Source organism: Pinus tabuliformis, chromosome X, assembly GCF_031772625.1.
Source record: "Pinus tabuliformis cultivar Carrire ecotype Pingquan chromosome X, CPIR1, whole genome shotgun sequence".
NCBI classification, from domain to species: domain Eukaryota; kingdom Viridiplantae; phylum Streptophyta; class Pinopsida; order Pinales; family Pinaceae; genus Pinus; species Pinus tabuliformis.
In genome coordinates, this window is record NC_142308.1 from 1345503043 (window position 1) to 1345516039 (window position 12997).

General features: G+C 37.1%; 1 long non-coding RNA gene across 2 annotated transcripts; it reads left to right on the forward strand.

The window, feature by feature from the left end:
• The first annotated feature begins 7161 nt into the window (after positions 1 to 7161).
• On the forward strand, positions 7162 to 12650 carry LOC149145056 (uncharacterized). 2 transcript variants are annotated; one of them, XR_016264480.1, is made up of 3 exons: positions 7162 to 7250; positions 12331 to 12426; positions 12524 to 12650. It is a non-coding gene; the product is annotated as an uncharacterized LOC149145056 (long non-coding RNA). The 2 variants fall into 2 exon arrangements; XR_016264481.1 differs by lacking the exon at positions 7162 to 7250 and adding an exon at positions 12031 to 12137.
• Positions 12651 to 12997: the final 347 nt, after the last annotated feature.

A 12997-nucleotide genomic window follows, 5' to 3' on the forward strand; every position in this document is an offset into this window, starting at 1 on the left:
ACATGGTATCAGAGCTAAGATGTTGAATTCAAAGGAAGGGCATCAAAGAGACACTGAAGGATTGAGTTTCAAGAAAGGCATCAAAGAAAGTCAAAGGTTATCTAAGCAAAAGATCAAGATATACATTGAAGGATAAAACCCTAGATCAAAGAAGTAGTCTACAACAACAAAAGTTTTTGGATCCTCTAGTCCTCATCAAGTTTTCTACAAGGCAAGATAGATTGAATTAATTTAAATATGAAGATCACATCATCTTGGAGAAATTCGAAACCCTAGAAGCATTTCTGATCTACACTACAAGATAAGTTGAATTATATTGAAGGCGAGAAGGAATTGTCATCATTTTCAAGGTCATAAAGCAAGCAAGGATTATCTCCTTGTCCTTGAATAAGTTCATTCAAAGAAGCAAAAAATCATTCTCATCAAAAGGAGCAACCTTCTATACTAAAGAAAGGCTTTTTCATTTGGAAGAAGATCATCCAAGAGGGAGCTCTAACACAAATTCTTCAACCATCATCAAAGTGATCAAGGTGAAGATTTCATCTTCACTTGTCAAGTATATTTCATCCTTTAATAAATTTGGTAAAATGACTTTATGTTTGCAAGAAGATCTACAAGTTGTATGGGTCATTGAAATTCCTTGCATGAAAAAGGAGGATATACATAGTCCTCTAACAAGGTGAAGTCATTGAACATATTAAAAGGTCTCCTCTGAATTCATGGAAAGGGATTCTTATGAAATATCCCCTCATATAGAAATATTGGAGACATTAAAGAGATGTATATGATGAACTCGTAAGAATACTCTCTGAATATGTGGGAAAGAAGGTCACATGACTTAGATCTGATCTACACAAGAAGTAAAGGTATCAAAGGATGAAGGATATCTTCATAAAATATCATCTACAAGATCTAGGAAAGAAGATAATCGTCATTGATCTATAATGCACTAACTAATAATCAAGGTAACAAATATCCATGGGATAAGAAAGTTACCTCAGTCAACAACTTTTGATTTCTATGCAAGATAGAAGAAGACAAGTTGATTGAAAAAGTGTTAAAGGATCAAATGAAGGGATTCAAACACTTTGTCGAAAGGAAAGAAGAACATAGCTAAGATACAATTCTATACAGGAAATATTGTCTTTAGCTTAAGAAGGACAATAACAAGAATGAAAGAGAAGAATTCCATTTCACTAAAGAAGTGGAGGAAGCTAAAATAAGGAAGTCCAAGGAAGAGAATCATTATAAGAAAGAGCTTGTGACATCACCAAAGGGAAACATAAAGGAACGCTGGAACAAAATCTATGGTAGTCAAATTTGAAGGATATAGCTCTTGGTAACATCATTGGAAGATCAAAGGAAGAAGTCATCCAGAAAAAGTCTAATCATACATCAGTTTAAAAGGGAAACATTTGTTGAATAATGATATGCGAGATGGAATCCTGATTGGAGGATTCACTGATATATAAAGGAAGCAAGTGTTTCATTAGGAACTCTAACTTGTGGAGTTCATGGTATGATGGTATGATGACATGAGAGATGAAGCAGATCAAGGGGTTGAAGATATTTTTAATCAAGGAAGCTTCTAAAAGAAGCCTAGATGACCTAAAGGTAAATAAGGTATGCTTGTATTTAATATTATAAAGTCATATTATATGGTTGCAGGTAACAAGGATCACTACTTCTATTTTGAGAAGCTTGATCAAAGGAAAGGAATCTCCTCCTATGAAATAATGTTGGAAGGCATGAATTACGCTATATGAAATCAACATAATATTTCCTCATATGAAGTATGAGGTGGTTGACTATGATTGAGGAACTCTTATTGGAAGCCCCTTGGAATGAAGTGTGTGAAAAGATAGGAAGAGATCATGATAATATGCAACGAAGGTAGAATGCATTCAACATCCAAAGTCCAAGAAGATTTAAATAGAAGATATCCCGGAAGGATGTGAAGACTCTGATGGAAGTCAGAAAATGATAGACCCTTGACACTGAACATCTGTAGGATATGTGTCAATCTACATGCAGGATGTTGATACTTACAGGAAGATGCCATGTTGAAATATCATCATAAAGGTAAATTTGATTTGAAGTGTTAAGTGATTATTTTTGAACTAGCATCTGGTTGGGCTTATGTAGGACTGTCAAAGGGAAGATCTGTGATTGACTTCCAAGAAGACAATATAGAAGGATTTAATGTCCTTCTGAGAAATATGGCATGAAAGCATAATGACATGAAGAAAAGCTAGATGGAAAATATGGTGCATCACTTTCTGATGAGTTAAAGACATGACTAACTCATGGATAAAAGTCATGGATGATTTGTGCCCTATATATATAAGTTCCCAAAAGCTGAAGAATCCTAAAATAAATTCATGACATCAAAGAAAGGAGCTCTTCATGCATAAGATTGTTTTAGGATCTCCACATGAAGAGATGGTATAGGTCCTTGGTTAAGAGGGAGCCTAAGAAGAAGTTTCTAACATGGAAGAAGCTCAGAAATTCCTAAGTCGGAAGCTTAGGTACATTCCTCTTTGATAAGAATGAGTACATTCGTTTAATGGAATAAAACCTCCTGGTATAAGAGGGAGTGATAGACACATTGTTTTGTTCTTCACTTGGGAAGAAAAAATGGGGGATTATGTAATCGTTTGGCATCTAATTCTCTCAGGGGATGAGATAGGGCATCCCAAGAAAGAGTAGTCATGGAGGACCAATATTCTTTTGGGACTGGGGAGTCCAAGAAAAGAATAGTCCTTATGGATCATATCTTGATAGAACCTGGGTGGGGTATGTTCCTAGAGATACAATGATGAGTATGTCTATAAATCATTGGTCTCGCCAGCGTTATGTTATGATCTTGTACAAAGATAGAGTTGTTAGTCAATGCGTTGCTATATATAAATTTTAGTTGGTATGATGTTATAAAAATGAGTTATAAATCTGAATTATTCTTATGAGAAATTCTTCAGATTGAGAATGACCAAGTACCATTATGAATACCTCCCCAGTTAAGAGGGAGTGTTGAAAAGTCTAACTAGGTTCAGTATTCATAATGACATGTAATTGTGACTTTTCTAAATGATGTAATGAAGAAAATAAAACTATTTTTATAAACCTTGCTTCATGGGCTTCATGAGAAAGTGATTTTAGTTTTAGATGGCTCCCATTGACAGCCTTAGGATTTATCATTAGGTCAAAGAATTAATGTCATGTATGAACAACTTTTCTTGAGCGTATGTAAAATGTATATGAGTCAATTTAGTGTCTAGAAATCCCTCCAAAAGACAAGCACAGTACTCCTCTCTTAAACTCAGCCTCCAAATGAAGTAAAGATCACGTTGAATTGCATTATAAAGAAACATTGGTTCACTATTTCATGTCATCTTAATAAGATGGACAAACTACTATATATACCTAGCTAAGCTCTTTGCATTACGACACACAAAAAAATTCATATCTATCTATGAGATTTTCGAATAATAATTGCAGTGATAAGTTTGGTGATTTCGGATGGGTAACAAAAGTTGGAATTCAGATATTGTTGGCCGGATAAATCGTTCTTGCGGACAAGACCGATCTCCCTAGTATCAAATGATATCTAGCAACAAGCAGGACAAGCAAATCTACTTTTCTCTAAACATGTTTCGATTCATAAATAAAAACTAAGAGGTGTAATAGACCCTACCTTAAGTCCAACGCTAGTTTGTGGCAGCCTTGCTCCAATAGCTCCAAAGAGTTTCCTTTCAACAACCTGCAAACACAAACAAGCACACATCAAAGAACACCTGCATAGCTAATATAATAAAACATGTTCATTATGAAGATCAAGGAGCTCATAAAATAAACCATTAGAGACAGTTCATTGAGAAAAATAAACTTGATTGTATTAACTTTATGAATAAAAGAACTTTACAACCTTGGTGCCTTGATGTTGTACAAGCTCTTTCCAGGGTCCAGCAGGAATCTCCTCTACTTTGACAAGCCTCACTCACTTCCCAAATGAGATAAAAGGTATGTGATCTCTCCTCTCAAAAGCTCAAAAAGGAAGTCTAAGTTCCAGCAGCATATACCCTCAAAAATCTTCAGCTTTCAACCTCTCCTACAACCAGCCCAATGCCTTAATTTATAGTGCAAAGGAAGGAAGTTGCAGGTCCACCATCAAAGGGATAAGTTCCTCCTTCAATGGGATAAGCACCTCATATCATGGAGTTAGCTCCCTTAGTTATGGAATGGATGAACCAAGGTGGAGCGAACTTGCCAGCGTAATATTCCTTCTAGAAGCGTCCAGAAGTGACCCAAGGTGAGTTTTTAAGAATGAACCCACGCTTTTTAACTTTTACAGGGGTTCGCACCCATTGCTTAATAGACAGAGTGGTCAGGTTCGCAAGTCATGTGACCATTATGTGCGGTACCGCAGGAAATGCTAGGAGAAAGTGTGAAACCAAGATTTGAGATAGTTTTAAGGTCTTTCTCCCATTTTCAAGGCTTGACATGAAGAGCTAAGGCTTAAGACTTGCAAAGGAGGTATGCATGAGTAGTGATGGACTCACACGAACTGTAGAAAGTCATGGTGACAATTTTTGTGTAACAGATTGCCCCCTAAAGTGCGAAGTTTGTAATAGATGAGGATAGTATTTGATCATCTAAGAAGAATGAAGGACTTTATCATTTCAAGGATCTTCCTGTGGATACCCCGGTTGGAATCTGTAAAAACATTCAACACAAAATATATATATGTGAAAATATCATCGCTGAGGTAGGCATTCCCATACTCAGATCAAAACTGACTAAGAACTATCTAAAACTACTCTGATACAGGAATGATTTTGTAATACATCACAAGTATAGACATATGGACACAGTATGGGCGCAGTCATCTGTTTATGAATAGTCCACTACATAATGATAACAAAATTCCTCGCAACCTGGATGGTGGAAACTAGATCCAGGGTCTTCATTTCTACTTCTCGAACCAGTACGATTCTATCCATGTGAAAGAATGTGTCAAAGTCAAACATGGTAGAAACCACTTGATTACCAGTCAATGATGTAAACTGTTAACAAGTGTGAGAGAAACCACCAGTAATGTCAATGGCTCTCAAAGTACTCAGTACAATCCATGAAATGTGAATGAATGAGTTGATGTCGAACATGTCACGGAATCCTTTGATCGAAGGTCAATGATGCAACCTGTCGTCGAAGGCGAGAAACCTGCCATTGAGGCATGCAGATTCCAAGGTACTGACGATTTCTAGATCATCTTTCTAGATAATGAGCTGAAGTCGATAGAAAGCGATCCGTTATAGGCAAGCCCACAACACGAAATCATAGATCAAGTTTGAAGAAATATATTTGGCAAGGACTAACTCAGGGATGGTCAAAGATGGATGACAGATATTTTGCAGATGAATGGTTTATTTGCGCAGACCTCTTGAACACATAACGACACTGCAGATGGTTTGGTGACAATTGACCCAAAGATCAAGGTTAATTTTAGGGGTGAATAATCGCCCAAAGGCGAAATTTAAGGCTTTTTATATTTTAATGGGGCGAATTTTTAATTAAAATAATAAATTTTTTTTTATATAATTAGCCCATATTTTATTTAAAAATTAATTTATTTTTTTATTTTAGCCCAGGGCGGATAAACTAACCGAATCGTATTTGATCAAAATCGCCCCATTTTGATATTTGCGGAATCGTATTTGATCAAAATCGCCCCCATTTTGATATTTGCTCCTGGTTTGGGAGAGCAAAATCGCCATTTTTTATTTACAGTTTGGGTTTTCTGGTTTGGGAGTGGTTTGTGAGGGTCGATTTGGTCCCGGGAGTGGTTTGTGAGGGTCGATTTGGTCATGGGATGTTAGATTTGTTTTGAAATGGAGGGTGGAGCTTAATTTGTTTTCAAATGGAGGGCGGCTCCCTGTTTTGACGGATTCAGCCCGCTGTTTTGGTGTATATGGCTCCCTGGGTCCCTGTATAAAAATGGTTTTGAAATAGGTTTTTTCATCCTGGTTCACAAATCTAGCAGCAGCAGTTTCGGTGGGATATTCTTGCATTTTCAGATTTCAATCCGCTTATTCTTCTCTGGTTTCGGTATCCATTGTTTCTTGGATTTGAACGGCTCATGCCACTGCAGCAGCAACAACAACAGTCGGTACTTGACCGAATTGTTGGCTGAGCGCGAGAAATTAGGCCCCTTTATTCTCATGTTCGTGTAAAAGGTATATTAACTCTGTTGATATTCAAGCATGGGATAAGTAGCCGTGATCTGCTTACTCTTTTTATGATTGTCTGTGTCCTCCCTTTTGTTGTGTTGTTGAGCAACGAGCTGGAAAGTTATCAGTACTTACCCTAAATATTACAGCATTTGGATGTTTGCAGTCTGCCAGTATCCCAAGATGAATATTGTGATGGAGAAGGCAACTTCCTGCTTCTGATTCCCATGTATTGTTCGTGTTGGAAAGATCTAGGCAATGATTGTTGTATTGTTCATATTTTTCATTCAGCTTGATCTCGGTACAATTGTCTCAAATGTCTTTTATGGTGAGAGGGAGCATTATAGTCATGTTGCCAAGTATGGGCTGGTTCATAGGGTTGAGTGGGGGAATTGGGTGTTTTCTTGCCTGAGTCATGGGTCAGTTAGCACTATTTATATCAAATGTGGCCTGAATGTTGTTTGAAACTGGAGATACTGATGACCTCAATGATGTGAAAAATTGGAGATACCGTATGGCCTCAATGGTGTTTGTAATCAAAATCTGGATTGAACACAGTGTCTGTATAGACTGTAGTTCAAGTTTTGTATAGACCTTTTGAAAAGTTTTCGAGGCAAGAAATTTGTTGCATTAATATTGTCTGATTTGTAATAGAGAAACTGCTATGAGGTGCTTTGGACTACTTGGGAATGAATTTTTGTCTCAGATGTCGATAGTCTGTACTGTGGTAGACAATAAGATGATTTCTTTTCTCAAGGATTGCAATTGCTTTCCGGAAGATGGGGTATACCTGTTCATGGTACTTCTTTCGACATCAAGTTGATAAACCTTCCCTTAGACTTGAGTTTTGTTTGGTTCATGTTCGTTGGGTGATGATAAAAAATGTAATATTCATTTGTATTTGTTGATTTTATACTCATGGAACTTGTTTCTTATTGTACTCAGTTCTTTTGATGCAAGAAAGAACAACAGACTAGTTTGAGCTTGAGGTACTTGAAGCGGCAGCAGCTCTCTTCTCAAGCGGTATGTGTTCTAGTTCTCAAGTGTAATATGAGTAAATTTAGAATGTACTTCCGTTTGAAAATACTTGTAAGCACTTTGAAGCAAATGTGGCTTGAATGTTGTTTGAAACTGGAGATACTGATGACCTCAATGATGTGAAAAATTGGAGATACCGTATGGCCTCAATGGTGTTTGTAATCAAAATCTGGATTGAACACAGTGTCTGTATAGACTGTAGTTCAAGTTTTGTATAGACCTTTTGAAAAGTTTTCATAAGAGGTACTTGAAGCGGCAGCAGCTCTCTTCTCAAGCGGTATGTGTTCTAGTTCTCAAGTGTAATATGAGTAAATTTAGAATGTACTACCTTAGTTTTCATTTCATCATCCAACAACAACTCTAATGTGTTCAAAAAACTTGGCTACCTCCACCATCGTTGCCCGATGAGAGATAATCCTTCTCCCTTCTCCTCTTCATTTGGTTATCCTTTGCCATCATACTAGAATACAATCTCCTCCACAATTGTAGCCTTCATCTCAAGGACTTCACATGACAAATGAGTCTCTCTTTGTGGTTAATTGTACTATACCTTGGGTGCCAACATTCATAATTCTTGTTGTTGAACCAAGCTCTCCAGTTGCAGCAATAAGCTCGACACCTTTGTCTTATTGATTGCATTCTTTGAACAATGTTACTCAAGCCAATCCTTAAACCTTGGATTGATCAACCGATCTCTAAAGAACATTGCATCATGATGTTGTTCATCCCCTCTTCTACAATTTCTCTCTTATAGATGCATTCTTTGATTGTTCAAGGCCTCCTTCCTTGTCTTAACATAAACTTGGTTTTGTTATCCATCTTTCACATGGCTGCTAGGATCCATGGTCACTTCTGAAAATTGCTTGCAAGGTTATCTTGGCTTCATTATGCATTGTTTTTTCCTTTTGGAAACTCATCCTTCCTTGAGGATTGTCTAGCATCTACTACCTCAATTTGGATTTCTTGGATCAATTTAGTGCTCTCGTTCTCCTTTTGGACCAGTTGTCCATTCTCCTCACATGCAAAGCATGCATTCACATAAAATTCACCAATTTTAAAAATAAAAGGTTACCTGGCCTCTTCTGATGCCTCCAACATCAAATTTTGTCTTCCTTCCATGCTTTAGGAAGGTACTCCTTCTATTTCTTCTATTCTTATGACAACTATGAATGATTGTCCCTCTTGAAAATCCTTATCATCTGCATCTATACACATAGCATCAGTATCATAATCACCAAGCTCTTTAGCCCCATATGGTATATATGTTACGAGCACTTCTAGCTAACCTCCCATGAGACTTTCATTTATTGTCTCATCGACATCCTCTTTGTGTAGCTCCCTCTACTGTTATGATGCTTTTTCCACCATATCTTCTATCAACAAATCCATATGTTGATTTGAACTCTTTATGCAGTCCATGAGACTCTCTGATAGTCTCTCTTCAACATCTTCCTCATCATCAAGGACTATTCCCTGCTCTGGTTCAAAATAGTGAACTAATTCAACTTTAGGCTCAACAGGTGCTTCATCTTCCTCCCTAGCTTTCTAGCTTTAGGGGGCTTCCTCTTAAAATATTTTTTCTGACAAGTAATTTGGCCTTCTTCCTTAGGTCCCATCTCTACCTTTGGTATTCTCTTTCAAGCCTAATTTTGACTATGTTGAATCTCTCCTTCAACTCATAAATCTCCTTTTCAATTTCTTCTTTACTCATGCCATTTTCCTTGGCATGCTTCTCCCTTTTGTTATGGCCTCTCTTTGAATTATGTCCATCAGTAGCCATCTTCTTTCCTCCTTTCTTGTGAGCTTTCTCTTGCTCATTGTGAGCTACACTCAAGCCCCTTTAATAATTCTTCTCCATCACTTGTTACCCAATATCTCACCCACTTCACCTCAACCTAGGCTTTTGGTATTCCTCTGGTTCCCTCCTCTGGAACCCACTTGAGCATGCTCTGGTCTTATATGGCTTCTACACTTTTCTCACCTTTTGAGAACTCCACTTGTTCTCTTCTCTTTGAGGACCTCAGCTAGAAACCTTCTATGTTTTGTTTTGTAGCCTATTTGTCGTAAGTTTCTTGCCATACACTTTAAGAACTTTATTGGTCCTCTGTTACCACTCCTTCTACTATTACCACTGTAAGGATTAACTCCTTGTATGCATTTAAAAAAAAATACAAACCAGTTACCTACTAGTTCCTTAACCTCTGAGGTCTCAATATCTCAGTTCTTCCTAGCTCTACACTTGGTTGGTACTTCTTTAATATGCTCCAATCCTGTATTCCGTTCTCAATCTCTTTCTCTCCTCACTTTTTTTCTTAGGTTCCTCTTGCCCAAAATTTTCTTGGTTTCTTTGTCTCAACTTTGATGTCTCTTCTTCACGAGCAATCTTATAAATCTTTTCGGTTCACTGCAGAAACCTCCTCAATCACTTGTCAATCCCCAAGAGCATCAATATTGCTCTAGTACCACTTAATGCATACCTTTTGGCTACTCTCATATTTCCATCATTCAACGTAGTCCATCTCATTCATTCACCTTCCCATTTTTGGCTCTTCCGGTCCCTTTTTCTAGCAGCCTTAACTGTGGAACCTTACGTTATGACCCACTAGTCAATTTCTCTATTCCTTTGACCTTTGACATAACAAACAATCTTGATTTTCCCAGATTTTCCACAAGTTCTTTCTCATAGTGACTATACTCGCCTCTGTCTTGCGTTCTAAACCTCCCTACTACCTTCAACACAACCACCCTTAATAAATATCTTCGCATAACCCACTTAGTTGTTCTAGGTCACTAGACAGTTCTCAACCTCCTTAGTTGAAGATTTGTTCCCACTGTGCCTTGAAACCTCACAGAATCTGCTTAAAGTGTGTAATAATTCTCCCAGACCAAACTTGAAGTCAACACGCACACCTGTCTCCTGGTATTTGAAAGCACTCAATCTCAATAATAAAGGTGCTTAGGCCTAACTTTACTCATATTACACTTGAGGTACTTGAAGCGGCAGCAGCTCTCTTCTCAAGCGGTATGTGTTCTAGTTCTCAAGTGTAATATGAGTAAATTTAGAATGTACTGCCATTTGACAATACTTGTAAGCACTTTGAAGCAAATGTGGCCTGAATGCTGTTTGAAACTGGAGATACTGATGACCTCAATGATGTGAAAAATTGGAGATACCGTATGGCCTCAATGGTGTTTGTAATCAAAATCTGGATTGAACAGAGTGTCTGTATAGACTGTTGTATAGACTGTAGTCTAATTATGTATAGACTGTTGGTCTTAAGAGCATGCGATCATTGATCAAGCCATCATGACCCATGGCAGCTTTGAAGGGATAAAAGGAAGACGTGTTGAAGCCAATGCTGCCATTGGAGTTTTATTCTTGAATATCATGGAGATTAAGAAGAATTATGTTCCATGCTCAAGGTTAATTACATTAACATTTTATGTGCTTACTCTACAAATGAATTTGAACAAGTTTTTCATTGAAACCTTTCGAAAAGAGAAAAAAGACCTTGCATTATAGTTTATTGGTGGATTCCTATATTTTCTTGGTTGTTGTTACATGTTGACTATTGGAAGATCTGTTTATATTACTGAGAATCTTTCACCTGAAAATGGAGCAGTAAAGGACATATTAACTGTTATACGCTTTTCATTTTTCTGCCTTTGAGAACCTTGTGAGTTGTATGTCATTGAAGGGTGACTTGGTTTGAATAGTTAGCTTTGGAGAGCAGTTAGAGGAAGAAATAACTCAAACCCAAACTCAACAATGGAATTTTTATCAATGTGTCCATTCCAATAGATTATTATTCTAAATCTGGATGATGTGGCAACAATAATTATATATTTTTTGGAATGTACCTCAGTGAATGATCACCTTTTGTAATATTTTAAGTGCCGCTACATAGAGATGTTATTTCTATGCTTAATTAATTGCATTGATGTGCCATAGAGCAATGCAATGCATCTGGATACTTGAAGTCTTGGAATTGCAGAGCAGCATTTGCTTGATTCCTTGGTAGCTGTTTGAAGATCCTAACCAAACTGATGTTTCTTTCAGAATTGTGGTTCTTTGTCATAGTAGTATAGTACGCTGTTCCTGAGATTACCTTTCGTTCTGTTCTGAGATCTGTAGAGAATTGTTGAGCAAGGGGGAGGATAGCTTCATCTTAAAGCATCCCTCTACCCAACGTTAAGCTTGATGGGAAGAATTATCCTATCTTCAAGTGAAGGGTGCTAAACATATAATTGAAGAATTGATTGTTAAGACTTGTGGAGGGTAAGAAGACAAATTGCAATGTTGCTAAAGAATTAGTAAAGCTTTTGGCGCACAATGAAGATGTGCAGTACATTATAAGTTTTACTATTGCAGATCATATTGGTCCTCAAATTAGAAGTTTGATTAGTTCTTGTAAGATTTGGACTAGGATTCTCTAACAGAACAAGGATTCTCTATTCTAGGAAATGACTGTATGCATTTTAAATGATTGGTTGTGTATATCACTATTTATACGATACGTATTCAGGATGTGCAAGATCAATTTGGAGCAGTTGATGATAGAATTGATCCTAAAGTTCGTAGTGCCACTATTCCAATGGTTGAAAAAAATGTTTCAGCCATTTGTGACCAGTGTGAATGCCACTGATAAAGTGTCTAACTTTCTTGGTGGAATGTTACTGCAGAAAGAACATTGCTGGAACAAATTCACTTAAAAGAGTGTATACCGAGTACTTACACTGAAATCACTAAGAAGAAAGGGAATAAGTCTGCATAGAAAAGTTTAAAGGAAACTTCACAAAAAACCCTTGAAAAATGATGTTGTATCAAGCAGGGCCATTATTGCAGAGATTGTGTCAAGGCCCATTACCACAGTAAATATATATTATTTAGAACTATGTTGTAATTTTTGTCAGGGTTCATGTTTAGGTTCAACTATCACTGGCTACCCTATTCTGGAAGAGCTTTTTCTCTCCTGAAGACATCTTGATCTAACTCTTCATTCTTTGTTTTCACCTCCATAAAAAATCTCTAGTGGATTCATAAATTTTCCTTTTATTGTGACAGACTATTTTATGTGGTATTGTTGGCATACCTCCTTCAAATGGTGTTATTCCTGAATCTCCAATGCACATGAAAGGCTTAGCTACCCTCAAACATCAGGTACTAATATATTGGAATTATCAATTGCAGCTTCTCAGGGAAAAGACACAATTCAGACATTTTATAGACGAGTAACTTACAAGTACTTTTGTTACAGTTGGTGCTTAGCAAGTTAGTGACAACAATCTGGAAAAGTATGCAGAAAAATTCAACCTTAGGGAAATTATACAGAAACATGCAAGAAGCCTATGAGCAAATGCAGACCCCAATGGTTTATCAACCTCCACCTGCCTTGGTAATGGTCTTATTTTTGAGTTTGGGTGTTTCATTTTATCTAATTTTCCTCTCCCTTTATTTATTTGTCTTGTCATGTCCCAACCATTTATGCAGGCACTTAAGGAATTGAAAGAGACCACAATTCAGTTGGCCGCAAGTACTGGGAATATGGATGCCCAGTTGATGAATCAATTTTTAATGTTGACAAGGACGTGGATGACCTGCTTCCTGTTGAGGTGAAAGAACAACAATTGAAAGGGCCAGTGAACTAGGTTTCTTTGGTTTTTAGTGCATTTGTTTGCATTCTATATTTGTAGAGATTACATCTCAGATTAAACTTTGAGTTGGGCTCATG